The 13832-nt window shown below is 44.4% G+C and overlaps 1 protein-coding gene across 1 annotated transcript in view; it reads right to left on the bottom strand.

Moving 5' to 3' along the window:
- Positions 1-13832, bottom strand: part of PAPSS2 (3'-phosphoadenosine 5'-phosphosulfate synthase 2) — a 48985-nt gene that overhangs the window by 30820 nt on the left and 4333 nt on the right. The window lies entirely within an intron of this gene.

Raw genomic sequence — 13832 nt, 5'->3', positions numbered from 1 at the left:
GCGAGCGCGGGGTGGCACAACGCCACGGCCCCCCCGAGAGCCCGCGCCGAGATCCCCTCAAATTAACCACCCGCGGCGTGCCCGGCGCCTTCGGGCTCAGCTCTGGGGAACGGCTTGATTTCTCTTATTCTTGTAAATCTTAAGTATCCTTCTCCGCACTCGCTTACGCGTGCTCCGACTTGCAGAAATGACAAGCCTATTGCGTCCTGTAGATGCTGCTATATTAGCTTTCCTGAAAAATGTCTGAAACAACAACAATTGCATTTTCAGGAACCTTAGGCTGGGCTGCTGTTCCGGGTTGATCTCAAATGTATATAATCTGCTTTTTAGGCGCAGTGGCTTCCCGCTGTCTAGGCACGAGGTGGGGAAAGGCCTGTTTCACTGCTGAAATGGGGGCGTTTGGCCTAGCTCCAGATTTCTGGGGTGCCAGCCACCCCCCCAGTAAGGAGGGGTGCTGGTCCCATCCAGGAACCACGCCTATGGTCAAGGAAGGACGAGAAGGAGAGGAGGAACTGTATCCCACCCAAAACAAGTTTAAAAAATGCCTCAAGAGGATAATAATAATGCCTAAAAACAAGCAGCGCTGTAGGCTGGCTCTCTCATGTCTGGCCAAAAGACCAAGGTTAGAAACAAACACAGAGGTGTGTACTGGTACAGAAAGCTCATCAGGTGAGGGCACCTGGGCTTTGTCCAACAGCTTGACCCAAAATCTTCACTTTTTCACTGTTGGAAAAGCTCAAATCCCAGAATGTTGCTGAACCTCAGAGAACAGGCAACATCCCCGTGGCGGGAAACCACACCACATCCTTGGGATGGCCTGTGAGCCAGCAAGAAGGAACAAACATCCCCCAGGGGTGTGTAATTCTGCCCATCGTGTTATTTGTGTGTACCTGGAAATGAATAGCCCGACCCAGCATGGTGCTTGTCCTGACCACTTTCTCCTGATCCCCAAGCACCCATCTGTGTATGCGGCCCCGGGCTATGATGAGAACTACATAAACAGTGCTGCCTCTCCTGCAGGAGGAGGTAACTCACTTCCAATCATGCCCAGGGGAGCAAGCGTGCTCTCCAGGTCCAACACACAGAGCCTGCTTCGGGCATGGGAGTTGTGGATGGCTCCTGGTACCTGTTCATCACACGATAACCAGCAGCTATGCATGTCCTTCACCATAGTCCTGTTCCATCCCTATCCTTTGTTCTGGCAGAGTCTAAAATGTTGGTGCCCTGAATGAAGCCCCTTGATGGAAAAGGAAAGACAGCGGGATCGTACAAAGCTCCTCAAGATAAGCGGGAGAGAGACCCTTACAACAAAAAATGGGAAACCCCAAGGGAGAGATGAAAAGGAAAGCCAGTGGAAAAAAAAGGGGTTCTTCAAATGAGGTCTTGCTGGAGGAGGAACAGGGCCCAGGGTGGAGAATGAGGAGCAGAGACAACAGGGAGGTGGAAGAATGGGGCTAGAAGGAGGCAACAGCACCTGTTCAGCTGACTCCTGAAGCAAGGCAGCTATTACAGTGAGATCAGCTATCAGATGAACTAATCCCCAGTGTAATTCCAGTTAAACCCATGGTATTACATTTGTGATTAACTCAGCTAAATAATACCAGGGTCACTTTTTAGCATCTCTCATTTCGTGCCTTTCCTTAGATTCGTTTTTTGATTGTCCAGCTGCAGATTAAGTTCCTGCCATAAAAAACAATATAGCATGGTTGGAAGAACAGGCAAACAAACCCAAACTCATTATCCATTGGAAAAGCACAGCCTGGTACAAGGAACCCTCCCACAACCGTTGCCTAGCTAGGACACAGGCTACACCTCATCCCCCAGAGGACACCGGGAAAAGGACGCATTAAATGACTGAAGGTCTGTGGGTGCACAGCAAAATGGCATGAGCTGCTCTGCCTTCCCCACAAGCACGCTGGCATCCAACGTTATCCAAGGCTGCTCAGTCTGTTTAATTGCTGCTGAGAAGCAACTTTGTGCCGTGCTGAAATCACACACATCTTTTATTTGCAAACAGTATGAGTAGATTTCTTCACAAGAGCTTCAGAACTGATCAAATCAGTGCTGACCTGCAGGAAACATGTGGAATCTCAGGGAAAACATAGGTGACGTTAGATTAATCAGTTACTGTATTTGTGACTCTGCTCTACATGAGTATGGAAGAGCTCATTATTATCTCTGATTAGTTAACTACGCATCTTAATTTCTATAAGTATTATTTTTAGGTTGGTTTGGTTTTAGTTGGATAAAAACATATAATATTCTCATTCTTTGGGATGAATTTTAAATTCACATCTTTACACCCTTACCATGTCACATTTCCTTTGTGTATCATCAGTAAAGAAAGAGGGTTGAAAACATGTCTGACAGACCAAAGCAACCGGGGAACTACATCTACTGAAGAAAAAGGGGCAGCAAGAAGGGGTCTGTGTAAAAGAAAAGGCAGAAAGAGGAGGAGCTTCTGTAACTATAGACCACTAATAAACCATTCTGAGTTGATACACAGCTAGTTCCAGTGTGGACACTTTTGATGGAAAAACAGGTTTTTTCTTATTAAAAACAAACAGCAGAAAGGTAAGTGGAAAGACAGAAAGCTTGTGCTACCATGTAACAGAAAAAATAGCATTGAGAGCATGTAACACCCCCATATTTCCCCGAGATATCCATCAGCGGGACAGAAAACGAGTCAACGTTATCTCCATTTATTGCATCATTATTCATTTCTTACTTCATTAAGGTTATCTCCCTTCTAGGAATTAAACTGACTGCTCATAACCTGCTTGAAGATTTGAGCAACTAAGAAACATTTTATGTATAAAAGATCAGGTTTTTTTTCTCCCCTATTTTCCCAAGCACAATGTAGAAAATTGTATGAACTTCTGTAACATTAACTTCTAATAATTAAATATATATGGCTATTGCCTCAAGTTTTCATTTGTGTGTGCTTTTCAAGGAAGAAATTGATGAAACAGAATCAGAAATTAAGCAAGCAAGAAAAAAAAAATCTAGTTGCTTACCTTGAGACATACAAATTAGTGACACTCAATTAATTTTCATGAAAGAACTTCTCAGGCTATTTAATGAGCTGGAAGAGGTTCAGCCTACCACAGCTGGGGAAAGAAGCACCAAAGCAGGCAGGGGGTCAAAATCTGTCCCAAAGGGAGAAAAGGGCAGTTGAGCAGTCTCCCTACTTGGTAAAAAGCAGCTTCAGGAATGTTTTGGCAGCTTTCGGGCCCTATCACATATGCTAAAGCATTACAGGGAATATTTTTATTTGCGGGTATTCTCTCTCTTGCAGGATCGGAGACTTTTGTTCCTCTCCTTACTGGGAGGGATGAAAGAAAGTTATTTCTTGGGTATCTGCCCTTGTGCACGCAGAACAGGGATTATTCAGCACTCCCTTGGAAAGTCTTTATTGTCCTGACACCCTGATCTCAAAGAGGCAATAAATCTCTAGACAACAAGGTCTCTTAACAGCCCATTGTGCAACCTGTTACACTAACAGGACCTACAGAGAGCAAAATCTATATATAACTCCACCAAACAGGCCCAGTGAGCAGCTGCTTGTGAGGCAGTTGCTACAGTCATCTTCCTGGTTCAGAATCCACTGCAGCACTTTTTTAATCAAAATTCCTACCCCAGCATAACCCAGGAAATTACCCTAAAGCACCAAGACTCACATGAATGCTTGCAAGCCAGGCATGATTCTCTTTTTTTCAATACCCACTTCAACATCCCTAGTGTAACAAGCTCAACAACAAGGAAATGTCACTCGCAGCCCCCTTCCCACCTGCAAGGTGGCAGAGACCAAAATTAAAACAGGCCACATCCTTTTTGATCATAGGATGGTATCAACCCCAGAAGTACTGCAGCCTTTGGGCAAGTGTCATGGAAAGAGGGGTGTCCCTTGCAGTGTTCTCCCATGTGAAAGACAAAGGAGGAGGTCACCATCCCTGATTTTGCACAACTACATGCTCTTAAATCCTTGCGTGAATTCCCTTACCTTGTTGACATCTAGCTGAAAAAGCATCACCCAAATTAACCTCACAGCCTCAGGAGAATGAGCCCAAAGATTAGCTGCAATGTTACTAGTAACATCTTTCCCTTGGTGGCTCCTGCCTGCTGCTCTGCGTTGTACAATTGGCAAAGCAGGCGCAAAGGGTGGAGGAGGCAGGAAGGATGGCCAAGCTTGCATGCGTGTGCCATGGAAGCCAAGCTCTCCTGCATGCCAGGGCTAGGCTGGCCAGATGAGTAATCCTCCCTGCACTCGAACTACTCCATTGCTAGACTCCCTGCTCTGCTTTATTTGCTTTCCTAGCACCGGGGAACCTCAGATGAAGGCTTGAGCTTCAGTGCCTTCCTTAGTTTTTCAAGTGATGGAGACTTCTCAGTTGCTGCTTTTCAGTTTCTCCTGAGCTTCTCCTTTGGATAATGGTTTTCCTACATGATCAGTGAAGCACCTGCATTTTTACACTCCCCTAGTCCACAGCATTACTCTGCAAGTTCAATCACCACCTGCAAGCAGAGGAAGAGATCCTACTGAGGACAAACAGACTTAAGACAGCTCTTGGGAGGGAGCCCATGAGGGAAATCAGTGGAGAAACCTAAGAAAGGCAGACCCAGGCTCAGCAGCTTTTGGTCATATGGAAACGACAAAGCTGCAGGGGAGGCTGTCACCCCAGTTAATGGAGCATCTGTCAGTCACTGGGAGTTTAACAAATTCTGCTCATCAAGTACCAAATGCATTAAGATCAGTACCTTTGAAAATTAATACCTTGCCATTAGCCTGCAAAGATACCAGATCTGATACTGAACTGCCCCAACAAGCAGTTCTAGCTTATCTACTGCACCTTTCACTCATGGCTTTTCACAGATAGTTCTGAATCCTATGTCTAAGTCAAGTCTAGATCTGCAGCCCTAAAACTTCACTCATGAGACATCAAATCAGAAATAAACTACAAAAGAAGCAAAGCACAGTATGTTGGAAGCACCAGAGATACAGGCTGGTAGGGCAATAGCTGCTGGCCTGAGCAATTAGGCCTTTTGAGAGCAGGAAACATTTTTTCCTCTCCTTGTTCTGTGGTTCAAACATATAGGATCATTCCCAACTTTCAGAAAGCTGTTGGAGATAAACCAAAAGTGACAAATCAGCCACAGAAACTTCCAGCATTGGCAACAACCAGTGCTGTTGGGGACTGCTAGAGCCAGCCAGAAACTCTAAGTTCATAACCAGTTTGCCAAGATTTCACAATGGGAGAAGCGAGCCTAAGCCAGGAACAAGCCTTGCACCTACATGGGGCTTTGCATCTTTAAAGCACTATCCAGAAGTCAGGAAAACAAAACATTGCTCTCATTTTAGAATAAAGTGGGGAGGGAGAATATAATACCATAGTAATCAGTTTCTTCACAGAGGCCAAAGATCTAATAAACTTCAGCTTAAGTGCTCAAACATCTTTACATCCTTCTGTAGGTCACCAGCAGATAGCAGAACAAGGGGGAAGAGCAGGCTTTTAACAAGCTGCTATCTTCACAACCATCTCCTCCTCTAAGGACAATTTAACAGCCACCTTCAGTGCTCCACACAACTCCCACTGAACTGACCAGCACGCGCGCTGCCGCCTATCCAGCCACCCCCTTCCCATATTGCTTCAGTGCTGACTTTAAGCGACCCAGATCTGGGACTTCCAGGCTGGTTTCCTCAAGCATTGTGCTTCAGTGACACAACCATGCTCACCATCAGGCTCCTACACGGCCCCCAGTCTGTAACTGACAGCTGTGAAAGTTCCTGGTGCAACTGGTCCAGCCATTGGGATGGCATCTCCACACAGCAAGCCCATATGTAGCAAATCCCCGTAATCATTAGGAAAATAGTAATAATGAAAAATGTACAATCACACAGCCACTTCTTTCACTCTCCTTTTTGGAGTGGGTACAAACACTTGCCCTGCCTCCAAGCACCACTCAACACTCAGAACTCTAAACAAAGTTCTGACAGGGTTTCCCGATTTTTCTCATTCACCTCTTGATTCTTATTTCTCTTTTTCCTTATTCATATTTCTCTTTTTTTTTTTTCCTTTGCCTGTCTTTAAAAAAACCTACAGTGCCTTAGTGATCTTTCTGCCAGCCCTGCAGAGGCCAGAGCAATCTCAGCTCCCTTTTGCAGACAGATCACACACACTCCTTGCGTTTGCACACCACAGCTACAACAGCAACAAGGGGTGATGTAACCAGGACAGCAAAGGATTCCACTCCGAGAAGCAGGCAATTCAAAGCGCTTTACAAACCCAAGCCATCGCCCAGATGTGAGGCTCCAAACGATGATCCAAATGGCTTGATGTCCCAGGGAGGACGCTGGGCTGCACGTGCAGTTTCACAAGGTGAGCTAGCACTGGGATGCTCAAGCAATGGCTGGTTTCACAGCAGAGGAGCTGGTGGTCAGCTCAGGACACAGACACACAGGCTGGGGTTCTGAAGACACAATGCAGAAATGTGAAGGCGATGGAGCAATAGTCCACTGGACATATGCAGAATGAGAAATGAAAGGGCTTTTATATGCCTGAAGGCTGCTGGCACTGCCTCATCTTTAGGTGGGATCTCAGCAAGTCACGTAAAAAATACATCCCTGCCAGGGCTTGGACGACACTCTACAAGGAAAGGAGCATTTGTCAGGAAAACGGCAGCAGGAATAGCCAGCAGTTTCTGCCTGACTTTCCAGAGCTCACCAAGGCAGCTTGTAGATCCAACCATGGAGGAGCTCAGCCAAGGCAAGTTTTTGATGCTGCAGTTTGCTCTACTCCTAAAAGTGCACTGATTTCTTGGCACTCACCTTGAATGATGAATTAGGAACAATCAACTTCACAAATCTCTTTGGAAACAAGGCAAGGGTTCATATCATTTTGTGGTGTGTCATGTTGCAGTAAAGATATCTATTTATTGTGTGTAATTCTCTGCTAAAGATCCATTGCCTTTGCCCTATGCGATTTCTTGTACCTATCACAGACTTTGGCCTGTATCCCTTTCTTGTCCCCTTTACAACACTGGAATAAAGATCTCAGTTCCCAAAATTACCCAAAGGCTCATTTTCACAAACTAACTTTCCCTACAGACTGCTGTAATCTGGCAACTCAGGTGAGGAGATTAAAAGCCACATATGTCTTCTTCCAAAAGCAGGTTAGCACAGAAAAAGGCATAAGATAGCCAGCCTGGTATCTTTGTAGATAAAACCGTCACCAAAGCAGTCACAATCAAAGGAGAGTCAACAGAGGTTAAGGAAGGGCCAAGGAAACCCAGCCTTTCTAGGGCCAGGTAGTGTTACAGCTGACAGGCACAGGCAGCAAAGTTGGCTCCTATCACAACATTCTGAAGTCTAAGTTCATCCTAACCCTCTTGCAAAGAAACCAGCACTGCACAAGAGCAGCTCCTGCCTGTCACTCCCTCTGTCCCCTGACACTAGGCAGTTATGAACACGAACTCTCTCTACCACCAAGCACTTTTTCAGCCAGCACAGTGAACAACCCCATGATATTCACTGGCTTCTGTCTTTACACCTGTGCAAGGACAGACGATTTAGGATCTGCAATACACTACTGAATTGTAGCAGTTTTTCTTCATGCCGTTTCCTAGTGTAATTAGTCACACAGGTTACCAGGCAGGCTATCTAACCCAAACAGATGTACACTGCCACCAACTGAGATAAATGACCATTCCTACAAGAAACTATCTTAATGAAAACTGTAAGAGTTCAGGTTTGGTGAACATTATCTCAAGTTTGTAATTTTTAGAATAATGTAGAGAAGTCTTACCATTCTGCTAGAAATGCCATCCTTAAATTATAGGTGATAAGCTTTAAAAAAATCAAGGTGTCATTATTTACTAGTTGTGAAATGTCTTGAGTGCTTTAACCAAACACACTGTTTTTCTACATAAGCAGTGTCTTTCAAAATGCATATTGAGTACAAAAAAAATACCAGAAAATAGAGTTTCTTTTCTTAGCTGTTTCCTCAAGTCACTAAGAAAATGCCCAAGCTCATGCTGCCAACTGTGTGCCAGAAGTCCGTTGGCAAGGAACAGCAAGCGGTACGTCCTCCCATGAACTTCAAACATCAGCTGAATCACTGGAACAAAGGAGGAACAGGCAAAGAGCAATGAGAACAAGCACATCTTCAGCACTTGCAACCCAATGCAGTTGGCCAAACAACCATGTTCCTCCTGGCAGCTGTCACGAGGGAGACGAGGCTGAACATCTCACTTTGCAGTGGCCAGGCCCAACAAACGTGATGTTTTACAGGGACGTTTCATAAAGGACCATGAGTGTGTCTCAACACCTGATTGTCCGTTAGCTCACCCCACGTCCAGCCAGAAGGCAGATGAGACTAGCAGTTCTGTGGTTCACATCAACTCAATTCCTAAACAGAGCATGCTTTGGTAGTGGAGGGCCCTGCATTTGTAAGCCTTGGATGGCATTAGACTGAGCTTGTACCTCCTCAAGGTGTGCTTTAGTGATCTGCTCTCCCTCCTTCACAGTCCACTTTTCAAAAGCCATTAAAAGTTAAAAGAATACAGTGCACTGAACCAAAGCAGTGACCATGAGGAATGTTCTGCTCACTGAAAAGAAATCAAGAGACCTGACTGAAGAGCAGCTCTCCTGCTCTGAGTTCAGTTCTATTCAGGCTTCAGCAGGATGCCTCAGCTGGAGGTACACAACCACCCACCCCCTGCTGCCAGCGTCAAAAAGGGAGATGAAGAAAGAAGAGAATTTTATTTGTTCACTCTGTTCTGTTACAATAATGCAACCTATACTGCTTTGCTCATCTTTCCACCCTGGTTTCCAGAGGCACCTGTGGAGACATTGGTTCAGAGCTCAGCCCACCTCTGCCCAAGGCAATGGGAAGTAGTGCAGGCCACAGCAGACTCTTCCATTCTCGTCTTATGCAAGGCTCTGCTAAGCTCTGCTCAGCTTTTATGAAGTGTCTACATCCATTTAGCCACCCACTTATTATAATGTTTCCCTGACTTGAAGTAAAACCTTTCACACCTCACTTTAGTAATTCTCTCACCCAAAGTCCAACACCACACACAGCCACTGGACTTGCACAGCAAGCCAGCTGAGGTCTTTTTGTGCTGGGCTTGAGCTACTGTCAGAGAAAACTGAGTTTGGGTCACTGGGGGCACCTGGCAGCAAACAGGTAACCTGGTCAGGCAGAATGAACTGCTTGGGAAGAACCTCAGGACATAAAGAAAAGCCTCTTTCTCAAAATGGGTTAACAGCCCTTTAACTTTCAGCAGGATCAAATGTCCATTGACATTTATGCTACAGCAAACTAAGTGGCCCCAATAACTAGGATACAGTTAAAACCAACCTGAAAGTTCTCCATTGTCATACAGGATGTAAACAATTTCCCATTTACCATGAAAGCTGTCTCCTGTTTAGTTTTCTGACCTGAAGGCTGCACGTGAGAGCTTAAGAAGTAGGTCACACGAGCTTCTGCTGTTAATTTAGTCTTGCCTCATTCAGCTGGAAGCCTGCGGTTCAAAGCACCATCTCCCTTGCCTTTTACACCCAGCTCAAGCTTCATGCCAAAAGCTGGTTTAAATCAGCAGATGCAGCACCTTCTTGGAAAAAACCTAAAGGATTTTAACTTATCAAGAACCCATTTGGCTTACCACCTCTCTCCTGCCTGACCAGGGACATCGGGCACACGGGTGTATCACAGTCAGGCCATGTCACACTGGGAGTGACAGTCACTGCCAGTTTTGCATGGTGAGGTTTTACAAGCAGAAAGCACAGAGACGGAGAAAGGGGAGATCTGCTGCAGGGCAACACAGGAGTATTCATCTCACCTGACTTCAGCTCCAGAAGAAGAAAGGGGGAACCTTCCAATATTCGCTGCTGAGGCACTGGATAATCAACCCCTGGGGAGTTTAGTTGTAAACCAAAACACCCAGGCTGGTGGATTCAGGGCAGAACCTGCATTCCCTACAGAGGAAAGACATGCCATTCTTTGCCACACAGAGCTCTAAGAGGGCTGAAGAACAGCTCTGTAATTCTGGGCTATGGGAAATGAAATCTGAACCCCAAAGGCTTTCCCTGCTTTGCTTCCTTTGCATATGCTTCATGCTTGAGAGGGCTGGAAGCACAGAGCCCCTGGCACTGGGTTTTATACAGAAGTACTGGATCGTAAGAGAAGCAGACATGTAGGGAAATAAAGAAATGCGAATATAATTGGTAACACTCAAATTTCTTATATGCGAATCCATGCACAAGAAATGACCAGTAACACCTGGTAAAAGCATTCTCTAGCAGAAGATGGGAGCCAGAGCACAAAATCTCCACAGTAAACAGCCCTCAACAAACCAAATACATATAAAAACCTCACTTGCATAATGATTAACCTTCCCAAGAGAGAAGGTAAGGGAAATCTCACTGCCAGCAAGTGAGCCATTTGTAAGACCTCATCTGGAAAACCAAGTACAACGGTGGTCACTTACGTTCAAAAGAACTGAAGTGAAACAAGAGCTGGTACACAGAAGAAATAAATCAGGTGAGGAGGAGAGTCAGGAGAAGAGGTTAAGAGGGACTGACTTACCAGATCTGGCAAAGCAAAGACTGATATGAGATGCAAGTGGCATCTCCAGAGGTACCAGGCAGGTCAAAGAGCGTATGTTGGAAGACAGAACTGAGACACAAAGGCCAGTATAGGTTGGAAATCAAAAGACAAAGGTTTTCAAATCTCTCTTTTGACAGATATGCCAGGAACTAACAGCTTAGAGTATTGAATTTTTTTAAAATCAATAGATGAATACAGTTGTGAAATACATCCTGTAAAATGGTGGCTGCAGAGGACACGTAGGCCTACAGTATCCCCTTCTCCTGCAACGTCAGGACAATTGCGGGGTGTCCCTTAGAACAGCACTTGGTCTATCTAACAGTCAGCATTCACTTCTGTTAAACTGAGCAGTAATGCTTCACGTACATTAAATAAAATACACCTACTGAAAAGCATTAAAATAAATAAGCACAACAGAGTGGTCAGAGAGGATTAAGAGCCGTTTCCCTGTGCTTTGGCAAGAACTATCTGGCCAAACTATTTTCTCTGTAAGAGGAGACAGTGATTACAGATATGCTGCTTGACTTTAATTTCCAGAAAAATACCAGAACAATGATCAAACTCTTTGTAGGCATGAAGCCAGCACTGAGATGAGTAATAGCTTGCCATGGTTGCCCAATGCCAATCACACCACAAACAAGCCAGTTTCTACAGCAGAAATGAAACCTGGGGATGCCAGACTACAAGAGCTAGAAAAGCCTTGGGCTGTTGCTTCAGATGACACAGCTAGTGATGCCTACACCCATAAAAGGCAAAGAAAGCACAGATACAGAACTTGGAAAACCAGAAGTAGAAGATAGTTTACCCTCTAGCTGGAAAAAGGTATCCAGCAGAGTCCCACCAGGGTCAGATCTGAGTCCTGAACTGTTCAGTACTTGGGGAAAGAAGGAAAAATTGGTGCTTACTGAATTTACAGATGGTATCATGTAGCAGATGCACTGAACAACAGATGAGAGTAACAAATGCCCCTGACAAACCGTAAGCAGGACAGAGGACACCACAGAGGTCAGGGGGATGGAGTAGAGGACCTCTCAAAAACTCCTTTCTACTTTATCTTCCTATAATGCCATGCTTTGAAGCTGTGCAACTGATTAAAAATACTCCCTCTACCATTCATCTAAGTTTATTCTAATGAACCAATTATTCATTTAAAAATACCATAATTAAAAAATAGGATATTGTCATAAACACTAGAATACAAAGTTGTTCCAATTTTTACAGGTATTTTTACATAAACAAAACAGAGAGCAGCAAATAGCAAATAGACTCTAACAGCAAGTAGGAAGAATACATTACACATGTATTAGTGTTTCCTTTGGGAAACAACTGTAGAACATCAGTTGCTGATACTTTTAAACAATGCCATGAGCGAGATGGAGGTACCAGTGAAGAGCTCTGCACACATGGCCTGATGATCATCATCTATCAAAGAGATAAATGGGATGCTATCTGGGGGGTGGGGGGAAGGTGTGAAATGAAAATCTAGAAAACTTAACAAGAATTATAATTTCACCCCTTTTCAAGTCGATGGTGCACCCTCACCTTGAATACTGTGTGTGTCTGGTCCAGAAAATGTATTTATAGGCACAGGGAAAAAACAAACCAAAAATAAAAGTAGCAATGGTAACAATTATAAGAACAATGATTTCAGCACAAGGAGCAAATAAGCAAGATGGGCCTCTCCCATCTGGAGAAAAGAAAATACAAGCCATAAGTATCATAGGTAGGATGCAAAGAGATCAAGTGTTTAACTCTTCTCCCAGTAAAAATCCTCTAAGGAATCAGATGAACTGCTGGTGTTTAGGAAAACACAACACTGAAACAAGATCTGTATCACACAAAATGACTGAACTGCTCCAGAATACATGCCAAGCATATGCATAGGCAACTACCTCTCCTAATCGAGTATGTCGGAAAGCTATTACTGTTTTTAAAATCACGGCTCCTAGAAACGTGACTGAATTCCCAGTCTTGCAGGTTGCAGGCTCAAATGAAACAAAAGGAGCTGGACCTTCACAAAGCCTACAGCTGAGCTCTAGCATGTGCCACACCCCATCGCAAAGCAAATCTAAGGCTTTGGGTTCAGAAAGTAACAAGAGAGCCCTGCAGAAGAGAAAGTCATTAGGGCCATATATAAATCTAAATGCAAACCTACTTTCGTAACTCAGAAATAACCCTATAGTCACAAATGGACTGTAATCGGGAGCGTGTGGGGAAATATTCACTCTATGCCTCCATGTTTGCTTCGGCACCATGTCCTACCAAAAGCCAGAGGTCACCAGGCTGAAGGACCTTCAGCCTGATCCAGCCTAGTTCCTCTTACTGGGGTGCATACTTTGCTTCCCAGGATGAGCTGGGCACCTTCTGTTTCTGTAAGAGGTTCAGGATTTATCACAGCCACTGAGCATTTGAGAGTTACAGGTCCGTAGTGTGGAAAAGTCTGCTGAGCTACCACCACCACCAGTACCAAATTCACCTAGCTCCTTCTATCCTAGCGCTTCAACATAATCCCTTCCCTGAACATCAATTATTTGTTTTTCTTAACTAAACACAGTAAGAGCTGTGCTCAAATCTTTCAACAGAACGTCAGAAAAAAAAAAACCCCACACTCTTTTTCAAATTATTTTTAAAAAATAAATCCACGACCATAAAGGCAACATGCTGTCAGCCTGAACCTCCTTGTCTTCTCTGTCTTAAGTATCTCTTTGAAGCATTGAACTAAGTTGGAAAAAAGCTGTAAGTGCAGGTTAATCTATACATAGTTTTCCACTTCTGGAAGCAAACAAGGGAGGGGAAAAAGGCTGTGCAACCTTTACAAACATCTACGTGCATCAGATCTGGAAGCAGAACCTAGATCTGGCCTGGCATATATTTCACACTCAATGAAAACCCTCTTCAAAAACTTTATCAACATCAGAAACAAAGCAATTTAGAAGCAGCTTTCTACTTACTGGATCACAAATCCAAAGAAGTCAGGCAGAAAAACAACACTCAAAAGCTAAACTGGATACACAGGAGTTGCTGAGTCTTCATGGTGAAGATGAATTTGAAGGTGGCAGCATCAAGACAAAATGCACCCATCGGTCAAAGTAGCACAAAAACCAGACTGAGACTTTTAGAACAAAGAAACCCAGTACAGCATGCACAAGAAAAAAACATGGCCTCACCATGACGTGACAACACAGGTGACAAGAGTGTGGCTGGCCTCAAGACAACAAATTCATA

Source organism: Athene cunicularia, assembly GCF_003259725.1.
Source record: "Athene cunicularia isolate RWA chromosome 6 unlocalized genomic scaffold, athCun1 chr6_part2, whole genome shotgun sequence".
Classification (NCBI taxonomy): domain Eukaryota; kingdom Metazoa; phylum Chordata; class Aves; order Strigiformes; family Strigidae; genus Athene; species Athene cunicularia.
Note: the sequence above shows the minus strand (reverse complement) of the source record. Positions and strands in the feature narration are given on the sequence as shown.